The 25,006-nt window shown below is 43.4% G+C and overlaps 1 long non-coding RNA gene across 1 annotated transcript; it reads left to right on the forward strand.

Annotated features, from left to right (window-relative positions):
• Positions 1-23,440: 23,440 nt before the first annotated feature.
• Positions 23,441-24,074, forward strand: LOC120533625. Its single transcript, XR_005634578.1, has 2 exons — positions 23,441-23,498; positions 24,008-24,074. It is a non-coding gene; the product is annotated as an uncharacterized LOC120533625 (long non-coding RNA).
• Positions 24,075-25,006: the final 932 nt, after the last annotated feature.

Below are 25,006 nucleotides of genomic sequence, written 5' to 3' on the forward strand. Positions count from 1 at the left end.
TTATAATATTAACTTTAGCTATGTCAGGCTAAGCTAGAAAAACTATGTATTTATGTGCTCAAGCGAGCCTCCAAACAACGTTTTGGCTAAACGTATTTAATCACTATGTAGATTGTTGTTAGCCAGAGGTGTGACCAGAACATAATGTGTGGGTGGGTATTTGGTTTGTCTGGGGGGGGCAAAAAATATCCATCCATCCATCCCCATTTTTGTAGGGGGGTCAAATAATAATAACAACATAGTTTTATATACCATATAAAAGCAAAAATTGTGGCATAAATCATAACCTATTGTTCAATAAAATTAACAGAGGCAATGGAACTTGTATTATTATTTTTTGTGAACAAATATAGAACTACATCTACAAGGTAAATATCAATAAAGTCAAATGTATACAACATATGAGAGCAAGAACAGAAACGTGGCTCATTGTAGTCATTAGGGAGGCTATGGGATATCAGTTTCCAGTGTTTAACCTGGATATTATCTACAGGACCAGTCTGCAGTTACTCTTGGCAAATTCTGAAATAAATTCATTCATGTCTAGATTTTCTGTGATGTTTTCCTCATGTGCCAGAATGACTACATTTCTCTTCCTTGAATGCAGCATTGCTCGGCAGAGTGAAGTAAGAATGCGGTTCAAAGTAGAGAAAGTAGAGAAAGAGGTTTCGCATGCAGCTGAAGACACACCAATGATGAGTGCTGTGACATATCGTGAATGAAACATAGGGAAGGCCTCTTTGTACTGCTGAATGCATTTGCGTGCTTCAGAGAGATTAGCATCAGCTGGCAGTTTATTGATCAATACTGCTTTTGCCACAGTAATTTCATTTTGCAAGCTCATGCTGTTTTGCTCTGTGCCTGCAAGTGCCTGAAGTGGTTTCAGGAGAGAATGATCAAGAAATAATTCTGATTTTGGCAGGAGAAGCGATGTGGCCCTCAATAATTCAAAATTTCTCTGAGAGAATCTTGTCACCATTTCTACAATAGCTCTATCAAGAATGCTGAACATAGCCCTTTTAAAAGTTTGATAAGGAGCAATTTGTTCATTACAGTCAACATGACCAAGCGAGATGGGTGTGCTCTAGGTGACGTCAGACGCCAGAGACTTGGCGGAAAAATTTTGAATGAACAGCGAGGAGAATTTGGAAACTCTCCAGGAATACATTGACAGATACTTCGAGGCTATAGTCATGAAAAAACACCAAAATACATCATCCCCAGCCAAAGACGGGACCCCGTCCTCCAAAAGAACTCGTCCAGCAGACTCCCTGGATCAACATCCCCGACGGGTAAAGACTTTGCCGACATTCTGGATTCAATCGACCAACGGTTGTCCAGCTTCGACGCAAGGTTGTCTCTGGTCAAGATCTTACATCGTGAATTCAAATCCCTGAGGGAATCATTGGAATTCAGCCAGCAGCAGGTGGAAACACTGGCTGCAGAAAACGCTTCACTACGGGACTCGGTCAAGTCTCTAACTGAGCATATGACTCATCTGAATGAAGAAAATAAAAAAATTAAAGAGACTATTATAGATCTCCAGGCCCGCAGTATGAGAGATAATCTGGTGTTTTCAGGTATCCCCGAATCTGCTGAAGAGGACACAGAAGCTACGGTTAAAACCTTTATCAAGACTCACCTGAAAATACAGGAGGACTCCATGAAAAAAAATCCGCTTCGAAAGAATCCATCGGCTGGGAGCCAAGAGGCCTGGAGCCCAGAGGCCGCGTCCAATCGTGGCTAAATTTGGATATTTCAAGCAGAAGGAGCAGGTGAAGAGCCGCGGCAGGGAGCTGAAAGGAACAGACTTTAGTGTAAAGCGATCAGTTCCCCAGCGAGATCCTGGAGCGACGCAGAGTTCTGTTCCCGATCCGACGCAGCTTCATCCAGAAGGGCTCCCGAGCTGTCATCGCCGTGGACCGGCTCTACGTGGACGGGCAGCTCTACCGCGACCTCAACACCACTCCCTGGTTATATTAACACCAGTCCAGATAAGATATACTATTATTATTATTATTATTATTATTATAATTATTAGTATTATTATTAGTATAATTTCTTTTTACTCCTCTCCTTCTATTACGCTAATCTAGTTTATCCATGTCATTTCGCTAAGTTACTGCGATACATTACCGTCAGTCTCCACAGCGTTCAAGTGCTGATAATAATGATGTTTTCGTTTCTTTCTAGTTTTTTTTTTCCTTCATCATTCCCCACTTGCCCCTTTGTACGTTCCTCTTACTTCTCCTTTCTTTCACTGCACCGATCACCTGATTTCCTACTCAGTCACACACAACATCCTATGTATTTACAAATCTGCAAGGCACGACCACGAACATATACACCCAGCGTCAACGCATCCACTCCGACCTCACAGCGCACACAATCATACAGGACATACACGCACACTCGCTCATATCTCATTCAGTTGAACATCACACGCAGCGTGCAACATTAGCTACACACACACATCTATGGGCAAGCCTAAGGTTCGTCACATGGAATGTGAATGGAGCTGGCTCCAGAGAGAAGAGGTTAAAAATGTTTAGCCAACTTAGAAACCTACAGGCAGACGTTGCTTTATTACAAGAGACTCATAGACCTACCTCAGCTGCAGATGAACTTAAAACACCTGAGTTTCCTAATGTGTTCTCAGCCTGCTATAACTCTAGGCAAAGGGGGGTAGCAATCTTAATACATAAAAATGTTAATTTCAAAGTACTCAACACAGTCACAGATCCAGAGGGTAGATTTCTAATCATTAAATTATCTATTCTTAACAAAAAATTATGTATTGTCAGTATATATGGTCCAAATGTTGATGATCCCTCATTTTTCCACGCTTTTTTCACTGCACTCTCTGAACACCTAGATTGCGCACTTGTTCTTGGGGGTGACCTCAACTTTGGGCTACATAAAGAAATGGACAGGCTCAGTACAGTTGGAACTCAGCGCAATTGGGAATCTATTAATATATTTAAACAGTACATGAGCGACTATGGACTTTGCGATGCATGGCGTTCTCTTCACCCCAACCGTAGGGAATATACTTTCTTCTCACATGTCCATCACTCTTACTCTCGTCTGGATTATTTCTTAGTCAGCAGCTCACTGCTGAGTGACATTTCAGACACAGAGATACACACTATAGCTATCAGCGATCATGCTCCTGTATCTCTAACTCTAATAAATAAGAAGGCCATTCCACCAAGTAAAACTGGAGATTTAATACATCATTGCTTAAAGATGTAGATTTTATTAACTATTTCAAAAAAGAGTGGGCTCTGTATTTAGACTATAATGACCTGCCTGGAACATCAGCATCAGTTCTCTGGGAAGCAGGCAAAGCTGTGATGAGAGGTAGAATAATTTCATTCTCATCACATAAAAAGAAAAGAGAAAGTAAACGTATTCAGGAATTGGAAGAAACCATCAAATTCTTAGAAGAAGCCTACGTATCCTCTCAGAAACGGGAAATGCTGAACAAAATATGTAAAGCAAAACTAGAATTAAATGAAATTATCAATAAAAAAACTCAATTCTTAGCACAAAGACTTCGGTGGCAAAACTTCGAACATAGTAATAAGTCAGGTAAATTTCTAGCTAATCAGTTAAAAATAAATAAAGAAAAAACAACTATATGTGCTGTTAAAGATTTATCTGGGGAAACAGTATATGACCCTGAAGGAATTAACATCACTTTCAGGGACTTTTACAAATCTTTATATTCACCACAGATAAACCCATCTAAATATGAAATTGACCAGTTTCTTGATAATATAACTATTCCAAAATTATCAGATTTACAAGCAATGGCATTGGATTCACCTCTGACCTCAGATGAACTCCAGGAAGCCCTGAATAGTATGCCCAATACAAAGGCTCCAGGTCCAGATGGTTTTCCAGCAGAATTCTATAAAGAATTCTGGACAATTCTGGCACCAATATTCTACAGGATGCTGCAAGAAGCCAAGAGGGATGGCATTCTACCACCAAATATGAATTCTGCCAGCATTAATCTCTTGCTAAAACCAGGAAAAGACCCACTATTACCTACCAGCTATTGACCAATATCCCTTATTAACGTTGACCTTAAAATAATCTGCAAAGCTCTGTCAAAAAGAATAGAGAAGATAATGCCTCACATAATTCATCCTGATCAAACTGGTTTTATAAAAGGGAGGCACTCCTCAACAAATACATGTAGATTACTTAATTTGATCGACTATTCGTATAATAAAAACCTTCAAACTACAATATTATCTCTAGATGCAGAAAAAGCATTTGATAGAGTCAACTGGAATTTTCTATTTGCAACTTTACAAAATTTGGTTTTGGAAACTCTTTCTTAAATTGGTTAAAAATAATATATAATGCTCCAACAGCATGCGTCAGGACAAATGACCAATCATCTTCCAGCTTCTGTCTCAAGAGGGGCACCAGGCAGGGATGCCCTCTCTCTCCCTCATTGTTTGCAATTTTTATTGAACCACTAGCAGCAGCGATTAGACAGGCGGCAATGATTAAAGGCATTAAATGTAAAAATATAGAACATAAAATCAGTCTTTACGCAGATGATGTGTTACTTTTTCTCCAACATTCACAAACCACGCTCTCTGAGGTAATCACATTAATAAATTCTTTCTCAAGTGTCTCAGATTATTCGATAAACTGGTTAAAATCTACAGTTCTTCCAATTAACTGCTCCTTCCAGAACTCTTCTTCCACTGCACTTCAATCTGGAAATCTATACTAATAAAAGGCAAAGCCCTCACTCACTCACTCACTCACTCACTCACTCACTCACTCACTGACTCATCACTAATTCTCCAACTTCCCGTGTGGGTGGAAGGCTGAAATTTGGCAGGTTCATTCCTTACAGCTTCCTTACAAAAGTTGGGCAGGTTTTATATCGAAATTCTACGCGTAATGGTCATAACTGGAAGCAGTTTTTCTCCATTTACTGTAATGGAGATGAGCTTCAACGCCGTGGGGGCGGAGTTTCGTGTGACATCATCACGCCTCCCACGTAATCACGCAGTCCATAGAAAACCAGGAAGACCTAAAAAAAGCGCTGAAGAAAACATGCATTATATAATTGAGAAGGCAGCGAAACAATAAGAAGCGAGCGAGTGACATATACAACCATATTCATGAGTTCTGCTACTGAAACAAAGCACGATGTAAACCTACACTTTAAATTAAGTTCATAGACAGGCTGTCGCTGGCGTTTGTAATTTAGTGCCTGCCCATATAAGGCCGTCCGTCCGCGGCAATCCAATAGCAAACTCCCACTAAATATTCACGGGTTAAGGACTGTGCTTATGCAGAGGAAGATGAGATGGTCAGGGTGGTGTTTGGTACAAACTCAGCGAAACTGCGACAGAAAGTTTTAAGTGCCAGGACTAAGGTAACATTAAATACAGCCATGGACATAGCACGAGATGGCACCAGCACAGCTGGGAAACTTCGATGCATGTACACCGAACGGCTCACGTGAACTGAGGCAGTGCACAGATAAAAAGCAACAGTTCCAAAGAGCCTGAACAAAAACCGAATTACACAATTGAAAAGGCAGCAAAAAATATGAAGCGTCACATACATACAAGCATATTCATAAATCCAAAACAAAGCACACGTTGGAAAAAGTCAATGTCCCGCTAAAGGAAGACAGTGTAAAAAATACCGTGCATGCAGTGTGTCAGGTCTCAGATAAAGAAGACGAGCTGTTTATTGATGCAGTAAGAAACGAATCGATGAATGAAACCTGTCATCTTTACAACGATTGACAAACACGGAATGTAACTTGAACACAACACAACCTACAAATACGAACCTGATTGAAAGAAATAATGATAATCAAATCCTTGATGACAGCAACACTCAGTAACACTCACAAAACAAATACTGTATATTGACAGTCATGTTACGTTATTTTTAAAATGTTCCGTTTTCTTTTTCATAGCTTTTTAACACACTACTTCTCCGCTGCGATACGCGGGTATATATATATATATGTATATATATATAACCCGATCTACATACTCGAATAATGGATACTTAATTCGCCATCAATGATTGTTTTGGTAAAGCCATACTCAGTGTATTCATTAGATGAACGGTAAAAAGTAAGAGCGAGGGGAGGATGACTTATTGAGGCATGCAGGCTGTAGTGCGCGTCAACTCTATCTGAATTGCGCGATCACATTTGAAAAAATATATCTTTTCAAGTTCTATTTAGTCCATATGTGTCAAACTCAAGGGCCGCGGGCCACATCCGGCCCGGCGTGTAATTATATCCGGCCCGCGAGATCATTTTATATACTGTATTATTGTTATTAAAGCCCGGGTATATGAAGCTGGTAACACAATAAACTACAGATCCCATAATGCAGCGCTTCAGCTGCCTTGCCGAACACTTACCGAGTTAATCAAGTTATTGCCAAGCTAGCTCACACGATGCTGGAGAGAAAAGTTGATTATGAAAATAGAGCCTTTAAAAACCGATGGGAGGCTGAGTATATGTTTACTAAACCCGTGTGTCTCATTTGTGGAGCTAATGTGGCTGTAATTACAGAATTTAATCTAAGACGGCACTATGAGACAAAACATCAGGTTAACCTGAATGCAATGCAGAAGATACAGAAAGCAGCATAATTAAATAAGAATCTGACACTTCAGCGGACGTTTTAACCCGTGCACAATCACAAAGTGATTTCAAGTGAAGCTGCTTTTATGGGAGACACAAATGCACCAGTGCACCTTGCCTCACTTTCCCTGTTGCCAAGTAATGTTGAACCAAGTCGTCACTACGGTGTTCCCAAATACGCACTTTGCTGATAAACTGAGCGCACTGAGTTTGCACGGCGCTTTGGTGACTTCGAAGAACAAAAAAAGTCCGTCTACATGCGGCTCGAACCTTATGCATTCATTATGTTCATAATATCCACGCAGACTTGCACGTAAGAGCGGGAGTTATCCGTTTTAACAAGCAGCGTATTGCACTGATACGAAATAGCTGTGTGTGTATATATGTAGATATGTATGTATATGTATATATATGTTTATATATGTGTGTGTGTGTATGTATATATATATGTATTTGTGTGTGTATGTATGTATATATATATGTATTTGTGTGTGTATATGTATGTGTATATATGTAGATATATATATGTATATATATATATGTGTATATGTATAGATATATATATATATATGTTTATGTATGTGTGTGTAAATATATATATTGTAGCGACCCGTGGAGGAGTCTTTTAAGATTTCGAGCCGAACTCTGCCGTGCACCTCTCCGAAGCTGTCGGCTAGCGGCTTGCCAGCGTCATGCACGCAACTGCACCCAGCTCTTTAAGAAAGAGAACACTCGTGCCCCATACACCGCACGACTCGAGTGTCTCGGTAGTTTGCTTAGATAACATCTTAGCAAATAAACAGCTCTGTCCTGTTGTATCTTTTTATTACAGAAGATAGTCAGAAACAAAAGCTCAACATTATTGCGGCCATTGCCAAGGTCAAGCACGAAGACACATTTCAATAAATTGGTACTTTTTACAAAATAAATAACCCCCGGACGGCGATAACCCAAACCCACCCAACCAATTAAATACAAACACACCATTATTTACAACACAAATGACAATACGTAAATTCCGACATACAATAAGCTTTTTATAAATTACCCATAATTTCCCCAAACTATTTACATAAATTACCCATGAGGCGTCACTCCGCCAGCGCTTGCTGCCGGGTTGTTACACAGCCCCCTCCTAAGAGGGTTAGTGTCCCCACAACCCTACTCATCACAGATAAAATCACGTAAATGTCCTGGCCGTCGACGGACACGCTTTGTCCTGCCGGAGGTGCCATCACTGGTGTCGGGCTCAGTCCTGTCACTGTCTGACTCGGTGCCGGGGGTGGAGGTTGGAGAACCGCTTATATTTTCGAGTTGTTGTTGCTCTGGGGCCAGTGGGTGGTATGGTGCTAAACGGTCCTTGTGCAGCACCACCCGCCTGCCTCGTCCAGGCATTCGGACTCGGAAAACTACCTCCGATATTTTGTCCAATATTTCTCCCGGTCCTTGCCAATGGTGGGCTAGTTTTGGGGACAATCCCGTTTCCGCGGGCAAAATACCCACACTTTGTCCCCTGGCTTCAGCGCCGGGCCATGAGCCCGCGAGTCATAAGCCCGTTTTTGGCGTGCTCCAGCTCCCTCCAGGGCCTCCCTGGCCAGTCGATGAACGGTGTCCAGCCGCTCTTTTAGCCGTCTAAAATAATCCATTTCGGGCCCACCAATAATCTCAGGCTCAGGGGGTGAGCCAAACACTAAATCCACCGGCGCGCAAGTTCCCTTCCAAACATCAGCCCGCTGGCGTGCATTGGCTCGACTCCTGCACTGCTGTCCGATATGCCCATAGGACCAAAGGCAAATGTTGGTCCCAGTCCCGCTGGTGTTGACTGGTCAGAATTGCCAGTTGAGTGGCCAGGGTGCGATTAAATCGACCGACCAATCCATCACTTTGTGGGTGAAGGGGTGGTCCGGTCTTTTCACCCCAGTCGCTGACACACCTCCTGAACAAACGGCTCTCAAAGTTCCGCCCCTGATCGCTGTGGAGCTCGTCCGCAACTCCAAATCGAGTGAACATTTCATCCACGAGTTTTTGGGCAGCTGTGGGGCACTCTGATCCGGAACTGCATACGCCTCTGGCCATTTGGTAAAGTAGTCCATTGCTACCAAAACGTAGCGATTTCCGGCTTCCGTTACAGGAAAAGGACCCAGTATGTCCACGCCAATTCTCTCCATGGGTGCCCGACCAGGTATCGTTGCAATGGCGCGTGAGAACGTTGACCAGGTCCTTTTTGTGCAGTGCAGACGTCACAGCAGTGGACGTGTAGCTCTGCGTCTTGCCGACACCGGCCAATAAAACCGCTGCCGTAGTCGACGACTGTCTTAGCGTTCCGTAATGTCCGGATCCAGCCGCTCCGTGGACCCATCGGAGGACCTCGCGCGCAAAGCCTGGGGAACCAGAGTTGTAGCCGGTCAATTCCTCCCCGGTGCGTGCCACCGCCTGTAGATTACGCCATCGCAACTCCAAGTTGCCCAACTGAGAGTGGAGTATTTTGAGTTCAGGCCCCTGTGACGACACGGTTTGCCAGTCGGGACGTTCTTGTGTCTCCAACCAGCCCTTTACCTTTTCTAGTGCTTGATCGTTCGCCTGTAACTGCCTCAATTGGTCAATAGTGTACGGCTCCCCTACTCCAACAGTGTCATCTATCCTTGCGGATGCGGACGATGGCCCCAGCCCCCTTTCTTCCTGTCGGCGGCAATATCGACATTCATTGCTGAGGCATGGACGCCTGGAGAGGGCATCAGCGTTGGCATGCTGCCGTCCCGGTCGGTGCTGTATCTCAAAGTCATATTCTTGTAGAATCTCCATCCACCTTGCCACCTGGCCCTCTGGTTGCCTGAAATTCAACATCCAGGTGAGGCTAGCATGGTCAGTCCGCAGTGTGAACCTAGTGCCCAATAGGTAGGGCCGAAAGTGCCGTCCCGCTAGGATCACTGCCAACAGTTCCCGCCGAGTGACACAGTAATTCCTCTCCGTCGACTGAGGCTGCAGCTGTAATAAGCTATCACTCTTTCTCCAGCCTCCCCCTTCTGTGAGAGCACGGCCCCAATCCCCACATTGCTAGCGTCAGTGTCCACCACAAAAGGTTGGTTGGGGTCAGGGTACGCCAGGACGGCGCTGACGAGGGCAGCCTTTAACTGTTGGAAGGCGGCTGTGCAATCCTCCGTCCACCCAAACTGTTGGCCCTTACTCGTTAGTCGGTGCAAAGGGCTGGCAATGGTCGCAAAGTTTTTTACGAATCTTCGTAGTAGGAGGCTAAACCCAAAAGCTCCGCAGTTCAGTGATATTGGCTGGTGGGGCCAGTTGCTCACGGCAGTCACCTTCGCGGGTCTGTAGCCACCCCACTCGCTGATTACGTGCCCTAGAAACTGAGTCTGTCGGGCGAGAAGATTGCATTTCTCAGGGTTTAACCGCAACCCGGCGCTACTGAATGGCGGTCAGGACCTCCCTTAAATTGTGCACCGCCTGGTCAAAGTCTCTGGCATGAATCAGCAGGTCATCTAAATAGACCACACAACGGGTTCGGGGAATGTCTTTAGGACCCGCTCCATTAGTCTTTCAAACGTGGCCGGCGCATTACAAAGTCCAAACGGCATTACCTTAAACTGCCACAGCCCTTGTCCGATGGTGAATGCAGTTTTGGGTCGGTCCTCTGCTGCCAGTTCTACCTGCCAATATCCACTGCGCAAGTCCAAAGTGCTGAACCAACGGGATCCAGCCACATAGTCCAATGCATCATCGATGCGAGGCAATGGGTAAGAGTCTTTTCAGTGACTGCATTTAATTTACGAAAGTCCACACAAGGCGCCAACCCCGTTTTCTTCCGCACCATGACCATGGGTGCGCCCAGGACTGTCAGAAGGCTCAATGATGTCGTTGGTTACCATCTCGCGAATCAATTCTTCGGCAGCTTGGCGTTTTGCAAGAGGCAATCTGTGGGGGCGCAACCGAATGGGGGCGGCGTGGCCAGTGTCAATGTGGTGTTTGACTAACGAGGTTCTGGTGCAGTCCTCTTCTCGAGCCGCAAAATGTCCACAAAGTCGCTCAATACTTTCTGGAGTTGCTCCTGCTGTGGCGTGCTCAGCTGTTCACCACTTCGATGGCCCAATTCCTCCACAGCAGCAACCGCCTCAGTGGATGGGTGGTCGTGTGAGGAAAACCGTTGGGGAGCACTGGTCTGAGCTGCAATACTCTCCTGGGGGTCCTCTTCAGTCCCTGCATCTTCCGAACAACGGTCGGGAGCCGGTGAGCCGTGGTGTCCAGGCAAATCCAAGCTAACAGCCCTTCCAGGATGATTCCAGCCCGATTGGAGCGACACAGTCTCATTACCTACGCAGAGGATGGCCCTGGACACATCAACACATGCTCCCCAGTGGGCCAGCAAGTCTAACCCAATTATGCATTTGTCTTTAATGTCCATGAGCCAGAATTCGTGGCTGGTCTGGCTCGTCCCTACTACTACAGTCAATAGTTTCTTTCCGGCATTTTTGTCCGCTCACCCGTAACCGCGCAGTTCGATGTTAGAAGGAGTCCAGTCTTTTGGAAGAGGACCAGCTGTTTCGGGCAACACTCCTCTCTGTAATAGACAAATAGTGGACCCCGTGTCCACTAAGGCACTGCATGGCCGTCCGTCTATAATGCAGTCTAGGTACAGTCCACCTGAAAACCCACAGCCCCACTTTAGGGCAGTCATTGCGGAGGGATGATGATGGCTGGGCGCGACTGACCTCCACACCCTCAGGTTGGTCCCTTTCTACCACTCGCCAACTGCTCGTTAGCGGCTTGGGCGTGATGATTGACGTGCCGGAGACCCAAGCTGTAGTACCTCTTCAGCCCGTTCAGCCTCCCGTAGTGCCTCACTCAAATGTCTGGGCGACAGCAGACAGACATGCTGGACGGAGACGCTCTGGTGTAAGGCCCCGCAGGAAAGCATGAACACTGAGTTCTTCCCTTGCTGCTGTCGAGAAAGTAGGGTAACCTTTCCGTACATAGACCCTGATGTCAGCTGCAAATGCTCCCACACTCTCACCTTCACGCCGATGTCGGTTTGTCAGCTCCTCCCTGTTGTGTTCCGCTGAGGTTCTCTGTCCAAACGACGGGTGAGAGCATCGGTGAGGGCCTGAAGATCACGACACTCCTCAGGCGGCAGGTCGATGAGTACCTGAAGTGCGGGACCCTCCAAGGCAAGGGCCAAGTGTGTTGCAGCTTCCTCGCAGCTCCAACCATTGTGAAGAGCAGCCAGATCCACTTGTGCAAGGTATGGCTCTAGGGCGCCAACCCGCTGTATCGTGGCAGCTTAGCGGGTGACCGTGGGGAGGACCGGCCGACTGGTGATTTGGGGTGTCGCGGCAGCTACAGGTTCATTCCGCCGTGCCTAGAAGATCGCAACACTGTCCGGGGAATACTGGCACCCTCAGGCCAGTTTGTCCTTTTTCTCCGTGCAGTTCTGCTGATCAGGCGCTCCAACATAACGCTATTTTCCGAGATGGCACGCTCTATTTCTTCAAGACTCTGTTCCATGACGGCGTCTTCTTAACAGCCTGGTCTCCCACTTCTGACACCAATGTAGCGACCCGTGGAGGAGTCTTTTAAGATTTCGAGCCGAACTCTGCCGTGCACCTCTCCGGCTGTCGGCTAGCGGCTTGCCAGCGCCATGCACGCAACTGCACCCAGCTCTTTAAGAAAGAGAACACTCGTGCCCCATACACCGCACGACTCCGAGTGTCTCGGTAGTTTGCTTAGATAACATCTTAGCAAATAAACAGCTCTGTCCTGTTGTATCTTTTATTACAGAAGATAGTCAGAAACAAAAGCTCAACATTATTGCGCGGCCATTGCCAAGGTCAAGCACGAAGACACATTTCAATAAATTGGTACTTTTACAAAATAAATAACCCCCGGACGGCGATAACCCAAACCCACCCAACCAATTAAATACAAACACACCATTATTTACAACACAAATGACAATACGTAAATTCCGACATACAATAAGCTTTTTATAAATTACCCATAATTTCCCCGCAAACTATTTACATAAATTACCCATGAGGCGTCACTCCGCCAGCGCTTGCTGCCGGGTTGTTACAATATATATATGACAACAACACTCATCACTCACAATAGTGACAAAACAATTACATTGACAATCATGTTACGTTATTTTCAAAATGTTTCCTTTTCTTTTTCATTGCTTCTTTAACACACTACTTCTCCGCTGCGAAGCGCGGGTATTTTGCTAGTATTAAATATTTAGGTATTAATATTTCACCTAGGCTAGCGGATTTAACTAAATTAAACCACATCCCACTCTTAAAGAAGGTGGAAGATGATTTGGCTAGATGGAAGTCTCTACCCATATCACTCATGGGAAGAGTAGCCTCAATAAAAATGATGATTTTACCAAGAATTAATTATGTATTTGCAATGATCCCAAGCAAACCAACACCGGACTGGTTTAGATCTCTGGACTCCTCCATCTCTAAATTCCTTTGGAAAGATAAACCCCCCTCGTATTAGCTTAAAAACACTACAAAAGACTAAAGATAAAGGAGGACTAGATTTGCCTAACTTTAACCACTATTTCTTAGCCAACAGGCTTCAGCACATCTCAGGGTGGTTTAAACATACCCTCTTAGATGAACCTTGGCTAGACATAGAAAAGGCACTATGCAATAAGATAGAGATCTCTGATCTGCCATTCTTTAGCATAAACATTAAACGACACATATGTTTCAAAAGCATCAGCATCAGCTCCTCTCTGATGGCTTGGTGGGAGTTTCTAAAATTGACTAAGTCTTCATTAATCCCATGCAAACGCACCCCCATCTGGAACAACCCTGACCTACTACAAAACAATAATATGATAAACTTCCCAGATTGGAGTTGTAAAGGTATTAAGTACTTAGAACATATATTCGAAGGAACAGACTTTATTTCGTTTGACAGATTAGTAAAACAATATGGGATTAACAAGAATAGATTTTAGAATATCAACAAGTAAAATCTATAGTAAAAGGAAATATAAGTTTAATCAAATCAATTGCAAATACCATCAGGTGTGGCAGAACTATTAAATTTCAAACCCCCTAAATTACTGTCTAAAATATACAGGACACTCTCCAAAATAGATGAATCGGTATCCCTTCCTATTGAAATGGGAGGCAGATTTATCAATCAGCTGGGACCATAATTTCTGGTCCAGATAAGTTTAAAAGTCTTTAAACTGATTAGAAATCCCAGTTTACAATTAATACAATACAAAATCCTACATAGAGTGCACTATACAGGTCAACGGATGTTCAGGATGGGTTATATGTCTTCTAACAACTGCTCTCACTGTCAAGGCGACACACCTGACATCTACATCCACACTCTTTGGTTCTGTCCACCTGTTCAGAGGTTCTGGAACAGGATTTGTGAAGACTTATCAAAGTGTCTGAAATGCACCATTCCAACCTCTTCTTCAGTCTGCTTGTTGGGCGACCTAGACTGTGTCACCATGGAGATTAATACAATCCATATGGCTTATATCGCCTTATGCATTGCTAAGAAGACTGTTCTCATGAACTGGAAAAATAAAACAATCTTAATATCAACCAATATAGAGACCGTTTGTTGGACTATATTAGTCTTGATACAGCTTCTGCCACCACAATCTCCCTGGGCTCCTTTGATCGGTTCCATTACTTAGTGGGGGTGGGGATCGCGGCTCTGTCCCACTTTAGTCTTTGTTGTTGATGTGGGGGGGACATACAGGCCTGGGGCATCTGGGGGCTCACGGGGGCAGGTTTCTTGGGGTGTCAGCGCTGGGGCTGTGGTCCTGGCCTGGACGGGCATAGGGGCTCTTGGATGGTGCGCCTCTGGTAGCTGCATGCTTCGCACTGGCGGAGCCTGTGCTGGTGGACGGGCTGCCAGCCTGGTAGCCGCCGCACCCGGGAGGCTCCGGGCGGCCTGGGGTTCTGGGGCTGCTCCGCCTCTGGGCTGGGGTTCTGGCTGGGGCGGGGGGGCTTGGGTCCTGTGGGGTGTGTCGCCGGGGTTGTGGGTCAGTGAATATACTTGGGCCCGGCCCTGGCGCGGGGGCTCTCAGCGCATCGGCGGAACTGGGGGCCTCGTTAGCTGGCGGGGAAGTTGTTGCCATCTGTCTGCAGGTGGTCCCTGCTTATGAGGTGCCCACTCTGCAGGCGGGGGGAGCCAACAGAGGTGGAGGATGGACTCGCCTGGGTTTCTATTGTCATATGTAGTTTGGGAGTTGACTGAATGTTGGGATGGGCATAGTTTTTGCATGGTGGTGGGGGCCGGAGGGCTGCGCCGTTCTCCGGGTCGCCTGGTGGTACCGCTGGCGTGGGCCCTGGTCTCTGGGCCTGGGCCCCCTGCCCTGGATGGTTTCTGGGGAGCGGGGGTGCCTATGGGGGTCAGCAGGGGAGCTGGCACCGGGGTGGGGGTGGCATTCCCCCCCATTCTTCCTTTCCTTCCCATCCCTTAATGCTCCCCTTCTCCCGCTCCATCACACCAACACTCATGTAGGGCCTGGAGGTGCAGGTGAGTTGCTGGGGTGCAGGGAGGTATTCCTCCTTTGTCCCCTAGTGACCACCTGTATCTCTATTTTAATTCACAAATTAGACATTCCCATTACCTACCCTTTCATGACACATACATATAGGGCCTTGGGGGTGGACACACTGAATGGTGTCAAGAGGGCGGTCTGTTCATTCATCCTTACCTCTGGCCAGTGTCTACTTCTCAATTTTAAATCACACATAGACAGTGAGGGTTCTCGGGAGGAGAGGTGTTCAGAGCCATATCCTCCTCCTGTTTTAAAAGCACTTCAGAACAACACTCACCAACATCATATTAGAGCGGAGAGGCGGGCCCGCTCTTTCTGTTCGCCGGCTGGGGCTGGGGGCTGAGAGGAGGAGCTGGCCGTCGAGTCAGGTTCTGGGCTGGTGGGCCTCCGGACTACTGCGGGAGCTGGGGCGGTCCTCCTGGTCTACACCCCAGAGGTAAAGTATACATGGGGAGTGGGAGTGTGTGTACAGTGTTCATTTTTGTATGTCTCCATGTTGGATGAGTGTGTGAGCGATTGTATACGTGCACATGAAGGTGGGAACGTATGCTTGTGTATACGTGTGCCTGTATGTCTATGTCTTTGTGTCAGGTCAGATCTTAGACTCCACCTCACTCAAAACATCGCAAGCTCCCTCAGGGAGGGGCCTTACTCTTCCAATCCCCCACTCCCTGCCGGTGGATGATCCCCCCAACCGCTGTTGTGTTGGCGGTTCTCAATGTCCTGGGCTGGATACACGGGTGGGTGCTGGCTCACTCCCGGCGATTGCTTGGCGGGACCTGGACCTCACAGCAGTGTCAGGCCCCTGCTGGTGGGCGGGGGGCTCTTGGATCCGACTGCCGACGGGGCCCGCGGGCTCGCCACCATGGCCCCCCAGGGCTTTGGCACAGTGGCTGCTGGATGACCTTTCTCCGGGGCTCTCCTCTGCTCTTTTCTGAGTGGGGGCTGCAGTCATCCCTGCGTGGATCCACCTAGGACTCCTGTGTCAGGGAGTTTCTCTGGATGTCTGGGGCACGGGTCTCCTACATATCTGCTTCGGGTCCTGGGGAGCGGGCTGCTGTTCCCACACACACTATTACACTATTAGACATTTACATGGAAGAACCTTATGAATACAAGTGCGCTCACATATACGGGTGTGCACACAGGTGAACACGTGTGTATAATCAGGTAATCACAGACACACACTGTCTTGCCTAGTGGCTCCCTCTAATCCTATCTTGTAATATTAGTACTATGTGCTGTTCAATAACATTTAATATTTATTAATCACTGTGATTGATACAGATGTTGGTTGCTGTGTTTTTGCCTGTTTTTTTTTTCTCCTCTCAACAGGTATTGAAGCAGATTGTCGTGTTTTGTTTTGTCTCCCCCTCTCTCTCTATCCTCCTTTTTATCTTTTCTTCCATTGTCCACCATCTGACTCTTTCCCCACTTTCTTCCTTTTTCTTTTGTTTTTGTTTTCCCACGGTCCTGTCTGTGACTATAACAAACCTATTTAAAAGAAAAATAAATATATATATATTTAAAAAAAAAAGCCATGAATGATGACAGCACAGCTACACATACATTACATATGCATGTGTCATCTGTGTTACTGACAGGCTGGTAAAAAAAAAAAAAAAAAAAACATGAATAAGCGTAGACACGACAATACTATCATCAAGCTGTGAATTAATTTTCCATTTCCTTTTGAGCGAATTGGTAGGCCTACTTTCACACTGAAAGAAATGCTCAATTGCATTGGCTGGTTTCAGCACACCAAGCACATGAAGGGGGAATTTTCCTGTATTGAAGAAATTCTGCTTTTTTAATTGGGTCAAAAGACCACATGCCTATATGCAAATGTTAAAAATGGGCAGTGTCAGCCTCTGCTACCTCTGAGAGAAGCCCCCTTAAAGCTTCCTCATTGTTGACAATGGACTTTGTGACATCATAATGACTGGTCCATCGTATTTCTAGAAGTCTTTTCAGTGTGGGTGTATCGTATGTGTGTGAAACATAATGTCTGTGACAAAATGTGTTCAATGAATTTGACCAGTCAAAGAACTTCTTAGCCAGAGGTTCTGATTCCATTGCATGTATCACCGCTAAATGGAGCTGGTGGTTGTAGCAGTGTACATATGGAATGTACTTACCAACTTTGTTTTGTAATAAAGCCTGGGCACCACGCCTTGCCCCAGACATGACAGAAGCACCATCAAAACACTGACACACTAAATTGTATGGGTTGTAACCTAGCTCAGAGAGATGTGACATAATTTGGTTACAAATATATTCAGCATGAAGCTTATTTAGTTCAATTAAGCCAATCAGGTGTTATTCAGGGATGGAGTTGTGGACGAATCTAATCACTACAGACAAATTCTCAATGTTACAGTGATCCCTGGTACCATCACTTTTAATGCAAAGTCCAGGATATTTCATATTTGGTCCTGATATGTTTTACCACCATTTTGGCAAGAGTCTCAATTATTTCATTTTGAATTACATTGGATGTGTATTTTGCGTTGTCTGGGATGTATTTTACAGTTTCTGCAAGTCTGGCATGTTTTTTGATTGTGTAATCAAAGAAGTTAAGGAAAAGTCCCTCCTCCTCACCTACGTGATTGTGACCACGCAGAACCAGTTCATTGACTGCAAGGAACTGAACGGCCTCCCCAATGCTTTTCACATAATATCTATTCTTTTCTATCTGGGCTGGACCCAGTAGTTGAACTATGCTTTCACCCGTCTCTGCCCGGCGCCGATACTTTTGCCATGTGTAGTGACTTTAGAATGGTTGCTGATGCTTTAAGGGAAGACAGACACAGCAATACTGTATTCGGATTGTGCCATTTATTCTACAAAACAAGCAGTAAGGGGCACAGTCAGCACACGCAACTTCAGGTGCTTTCTCAGTCTCCTATAGCAAGGCAAACAATATGCTAATGAGGCTGGATCTCCGTTAAACCAAACACTTTTAAAATCCATTTCTGCCGACCAAAAGTGACGACAGAACATCAAAATACATCAATAACGCTATTACGTGATGTTTCCATGCAGTTTCAGACAGAAAACACTAATTCAAAACTTGTCAGCTTACACGAGAGACGGAGAGTATTGAGAAGCGCCTTACCTGCAAAGGCATCATCAAACTTTTGCCAGGAGTCTGCTGTACACTGCATGTGTGTCCTATGGGTGTTGCATTAATTAAAGCCCCCCCCGGCTACAACAGGCAAACAGGAACTATATACAAAAGATACAATGATTGCATTCACATTAAACAAAATTCACAATATATAAAACAGAAGAATTTCAGTATATAAAAAAATAGTTTTGAGAATGTTCACAAAAATATCTATATATATAATTCACTAAGGCAATACAACCATGGAAAGCACGCCGGAAGGGGCATGGATTCACTAAGCCGCCAACAAGTGAGACACCTATGGCGCATGCAGGAAGGAGCCACGCCCACCAACTCCAAGACCATTGGATACGACGACAATTCGCAGGGCCACGCCCACCAACTCGGACGCAACAAGACAGAAAAAATGGCGTCATTTATATTCGTCTAACATAGAGGCCACATGCAGTGCAGGTCAGGTTAATGTCATGTGCATGTCATGCACCTCCAAGCTACGTTGACTGTTCATCGAAGTAGTGATGGGCGGAGTGAAGCCTCATGAAGCATCAAAACGTTTGAAGCAATTGTGTCGGAAATCGTATCGAAGCTTCGAAGCATTTGACACTCACCTCTCTAGTGACCCCTCCTGGCTATTTTCATTAACATTACACAAACTCATGATCCACTTCAATGACGTCTGTTATAACTCTTATTGCTTTTATTTTTTCGCTGCTACAGACTGACAACGAAGAGAAGGGTTCGTCAGCAACTTATAGTGTCTGATCTCTAAAAAATATAAATATATATATAACTAACGCCGACAAGCAGAATGCAATATACGATAGCAAGAGTTAAACAAAATAAGACGCCTCACTCATGGATTCCCGGCTCTTTCAATTAGTATTTACTTTTGCACTGTATCATTATAATCGCTCCTGTTATTAGTATTAGAATTAACCTTCATCTTTTCTTGAGATCACATTTAATAGCCTTAAATGTTTTCTTTGGTTTGACTTAATTAAAATGGAGTAAACGGAAAATAAAGGTTTATCCCTGTACTTTGCAATGATATAGGTAAGCACATTTGAGAAAGAAAAGGTGAAATCCTTAAATCAGTTGTTATTATTCGATCAAGTATTGAAATATTTCATTTATTAATACTTTACAATATTTTGTGGAGCACAAAAGTAACGAATTAGCTACAAAGAAATGACGCTGTCAATGGCTCAACTAACTAAGGTAGTTGCTTTTCAAATTCTGAGCATAGTGCTAGCCCGCGTTTGATCCGACTTAAAGACTCATCAAAATTAACAATAATAAAAAAAATGATCAGAATTTAAATCTTTATAACCAATTTGAACTAAATAATTTTGAGAGATACTGTGGAAGGATCACATAAGAGATCTGTTCGGGAATCACCAAAATCGCCATCAAAATGCGATGTCTAATTGCAGATGGCAGCTCACTTATTTACATTAATCCATTTCTATTCATTGCCATTTGACGTCCATGAACCCCTCCATTGAATAAGGCAGTGGTTCTCAACCTGTGGGGCGTGAAGTAACAAAAAGGGGGCGCGAAGATGTGAAAAAAAGAAAACATCTGCTGGAACCAAAACAAATTAACTTAAACTACATTCTGATAATAGAACAATAAATACTGTACTGTATAGAGTTAGATAAATGTCGATAAAAGTTAAGTAGGTATAATCAAATATGCATCTACATTTCAAAAAAATGTTAGGGTTGGCGCGATTAAAACTGTTATGAAAACTCGGGTCGCAAATACTTAAAGGTTGAGAAAAGCTGGAATAAGGTGATAAGAAACCCACTGTGGTAGATCAGGTTGAATTTGCTCTGCTGCACCAAACATTCAAAGGTGTCAATCCAGAGCACATCAGAGAGGCTGAGAGACACGGCGCAGATCAGTCACCGGCACACAGACACACACGGGGCACTCCAATGTGAGCAGTGCACATATCAAGGTCGGCATTAGAGATTGAGTGCTGAGGCAACAAAAAGCAGCGGGTAAAAACATCTGGATCTGATGTTGAAAAAACATTTGCTTTTAACAACAGCATCCCTCCCTCGTGAACACATCTTCAAGGTCCGGACAGGTGATCAGTAAAAAGTTTTTTAGTCACAGAACAGTACAATAATAAAACATTTCCTAAAACATATAGTTGTCCAGTCTGTATCATTCCTAAGCAATCTTCCAGTAATAGAGGCACAATCCCAGTTACTAACACATTAACACTCAAAGTAAGAACACATTCCACCTTATCAATTTAATATTTAAAAATTTAAACTGCTAAACCTGCCATCAACAACTACAAAAACAGTTGAAATCGTTACTCAAATATATTTTTTGTTATAGACATAAAACAAGATGCACATTTCCATTTGATATATCTTTACTAGTGTTCTCGCCTTGCTTGCTTCCGGTCCACGCTGGAATTTGCTGTTTAATAAAAAAAAAAAAAAGAAAATCAGACTCTTTTGGGTCATAATTCACAGGGGGTGGACGTGGAACCCGAACCCACGTATGTTTTATTATGAAGCGGTAACGCTACCGCTGCACCACCACTATTTTCAGGAGGATGGTATATAATGTATGTTTTTTAATGTATACATGAATGTATGTACTGAAGATGAAAACAATTATATATAGATGTATACTATATGACATACCTTCAGTGTTGTATGAAAACGTTGCATGAGGCGAAGAATGGATATTTCTGAGAGTATTATAGTGAGAGATGTGTCGTCACCTGTATTGCTAAAGCTCTTTGCAGCATTATGCATTCAACAAGTCAGTGTTTGTATGATGTATAATTTATAATTTTATTTTTTGCCACAACGTATTATCGGGCACGATCATTTAACATGTATTGATCATCTACAAAATTTAATTTCAATGGGAATTCTGTTGAGTTTTTTAACTCTGTTGATTCCATATGTACTTCAAACAGGAGCTCGATGAATAAATAATGAGTCGAAGCTTTGTGCAGAGTACTGAGATTGCGTCATGACGGGCTTTGAACGGGGCTCCGAAGCCTCAGACATGCGTACTACTGAGATCATGATGGGGCTACTGAAGCCTCAGACATGCGTACTACTGAGATTGCGTCATAACGGGCTTCGAATGGGGCTCCGAAGCCTCAGACATGCGTACTAATGAGATCATGACGGGGCTACTGAAGCCTCAGACATGCGTAGTACCGAAACTGGATCATGACAGGGCTTCGAGCAGACATGGTCACTGGTTACTGAATCTTTGTGAAGCCTCAGCACACTGAAAGGCATTGACCTCTATATTTTGAGAGTCTATCTGACACTTAACTCTCTAGTTACATTTTGTAATTCGTATTGACATTACACATTTCAGTTGATATGGTTAAGCTACAATTCAGGTAGTTGCTGAGAATTAATTATTGTTCTTGTGGATTGCTGTGATTTCCTTTGTCTGATACATAGTGTCAAAGATATATTGTCATATATCAACTTTATATATATATATATGAAAAGATTAGGTAAATCGTTCAACCTTTTTATGGAACACTTAATTTTGTTCAAAACCTTACGTCATATAGTATACATCTATAAATATAATTTTTTCGTCTTCATTAGGAGAATACAACAATGATACTCTCGTATCAATTAAACCATTTTAACGTGCATATGTTAAACAACATATTTCATCCGCCGCAGTAAGAACAGTAGTAGTAGTTCAGTTGTGCAGAGCTCGTTAATTATCCGGATTAGGGAGAAGGGTCTGGCTGCAGCCTGCAATACCTAAGAATTTAGACACGGAACGCCCTTCATATCACGGAATGCCCCCCAGCACTAGTCACGGAACGCCCTCTGATGTCAGTTTCGAGACGTCATCATTGTTTTTGTCGGAGTCCAGAGGAATGGTGGACTTAGAATATATCTTTCTAAAAGAGTTTCGAGGAAAGAAGAAGAGTTTGTGTTGGAAATTAAGATGGCAGTGAGTTTGTTGCAAGTTGTACTAGTATTAGGTAATATACTTTACTGCTAGGGTACGAATTATACCACAGTGTAATAAAGATGTTGAATCAACTTTCAGGTTCCGTGCAGTACTAAGCGCTCTAAGAAAGTATTAACAGTTAAACAACAAACAGAATGGTTTGTGTAGCTAATTGTTACAGGGCTAATCGGAATACTCGATTCTGAGTAGTAAATCGACGGATTCAGCAGTCAATAATTTTTTATAACAATTGTTATAATATGCAATTGACCGTTGTTGAGTATAATTAACCATAGCGCAGTGTAACGGACTGTAATCAAATATAAGTGACCGTGATTAAGTACTTATAATTGGCAGAATATCATTCACCATTTGTCCTGTATATCACGTATATGCAAGTTAATCAGAAGCAAAACCAGTAACCAGTAACCTGTTATTTTAGATATCAAAATATATTTCAGAAAGACAATACAGAGAGATTGAGCCATTATAAGGTAATGTTCCACAGAAAGTTTATTGTTTGCATAATTTTCTAAGACAAATACAGTTAATAGTGGATAAACTGGTTTTTCAATTATAGTAATGTTGGTAGTCTGAAGTTTGAATATACTTAGGTCACTTTAGATTATCTTTTTTCATAGTTCTGTATATATATTTACAGTACATAACTGAACATTTTAATAAGTAGCTACAAACAAAGGGCAAGTGTGAATGCAATATTCAATTTCCTTCAGTTCAAGAAAGTTCAAATTAGATTGTAGACAATAATGAGGAAAAGAACAGCCAGGATAGAATCATGTTGTTATTGTTGTTATTATTATTATTATTATTATTATTTATTTTATAAAATTCTTTCAATGATAGTACAGTTTGTTTGAACTCTTAAAACAATATTAAATGTTTCATGCCCACCTCTCCTGCATTCTTCAAAAATACTGCTTTTGAAGTTTTTTTTTCAATTGAAATAAAATAAAGTGATTGTCCTCGTGCATGTTTGTCAGTTTTAAGAACTTTATATTTATTTTATATTCACCAGAGACACATAAGTATATTGAAGACCACAGAGGAACCTCCAGTTGTGTTTGGTGCTCAGGAGTTTGCTTGTCTGTTTTGCTATAAAAGATCAGATCATGTAGGCATCATCAGCCACTTACAGAGCCACAAAAGGACAGTAGTTGTTCATGGAGGTATGTGAAGTGCTCTAGAAGATATCTTGTAACTTGTAAATTTTGATTAATTGACACTTTTAATACACTTTAATGCAGCTAGATATTCACCTTAACAACATGATTTTATTTGACAAAATAGTATACTGTGTACTTTTTAACCTTTTGAAAAGCTAGCTTTGAATAATTTTATATTAATTCATGACTGTGTATTAACAATTTTCTCTTTTAAAATATTTAGTAGAATATGACAAAGATCATACTACAAATACTTTAATTTTTCAGAATGTAAGTGTGGAATTACATTGCCTACAATTGACAGGCAACATATAGTATATTTTCATAAATTTTTAAAAGCATCATTGACAGAATCTTTAATTAGTTTGTTCTGTTTAAAAGAATAGTAGGACAGGATTTGCTTGTTTTAACTCTATTAAATTTAAGGATTATCTGAATTTCTTTCGTTAAGTTTTAAATGTTTAGCAAAATAATTCTGAATATTAACCTTTTTTTTCTTTGTACTGTTTCAGGTTTTAAAATATACAAGTGTTAACTGAACTGCCAGGGATCAGGCCACTACCATTGCTGTTATTGTCAGAAAACAGTAGTTCATAAAGATCAGTTCCTCAGGCACTTGTCAGATTGTGGTAAAGGTCCTAAAGTGCTCCCTCTGCCCTCCATGCCTATGGCACCGGTCACCACCCAGCCTCTTCCCTCCATGCCCACAGCACCGGTCACCACCCAGTCTCTGTCCTCTGTGCCCACTGCACCAGTCACCACCCAGTCTCTGTAATCTGTGCCCATGGCACCGGTCGCCACCCAGTCTCTGCCCTCCGTGCCCACTGCACCAGTCACTGCCCAGTCTCTGCCATCTGAGTTCTAGTTCGTTGTTCTTGATCTTTGTTCAACTGTTCAGTCCCAGCGTTCAAAAGTTTTAATGTTCTTTTTTATATCTTTGTTCATATGTTCAGTTCACTCAGTTTGAACCTCAGCCCAAATCTCCCAAAATTAGCATTTTAGCAGGACTGTTCCTTATTTACTCTGTTATTTCTGTTACCTAGTGATGACTGCTGCCCATTTGAACTATTCTTCTTTAAATAATTTGATCCTAATAGTTTTCACTAGGCGGCACGGTGGCGCAGTGGTAGCGCTGCCCCTGCGTGGAGTTTGCATGTTCTCCCCGTGTCTGCATGGGTTTCCTCCCACAGTCCAAAGACATGCAGGTTAGGTGGATTGGCGATTCTAAATTGGCCCTAGTGTGTGCTTGGTGTGTGGGTATGTTTGTGTGTGTCCTGCGGTGGGTTGGCACCCTGCCCGGGATTGGTTCCTGCCTTGTGCCCTGTGTTGGCTGGGATTGGCTCCAGCAGACCCCCGTGACAGTGTGTTCAGATTCAGCGGGTTGGAAAATGGATGAATGGATAGTTTTCACTAAGCTATTTTGGAAGAGCTGTGTAAATAATTCATAACGGCACAGCAGTAAAACATCCTCAAGGTTCTAAAATATTTGTAATAGTGTGCTGTGGTCTCAT

The sequence above is a fragment of the Polypterus senegalus genome, chromosome 8 (assembly GCF_016835505.1).
Source record: "Polypterus senegalus isolate Bchr_013 chromosome 8, ASM1683550v1, whole genome shotgun sequence".
Classification (NCBI taxonomy): domain Eukaryota; kingdom Metazoa; phylum Chordata; class Cladistia; order Polypteriformes; family Polypteridae; genus Polypterus; species Polypterus senegalus.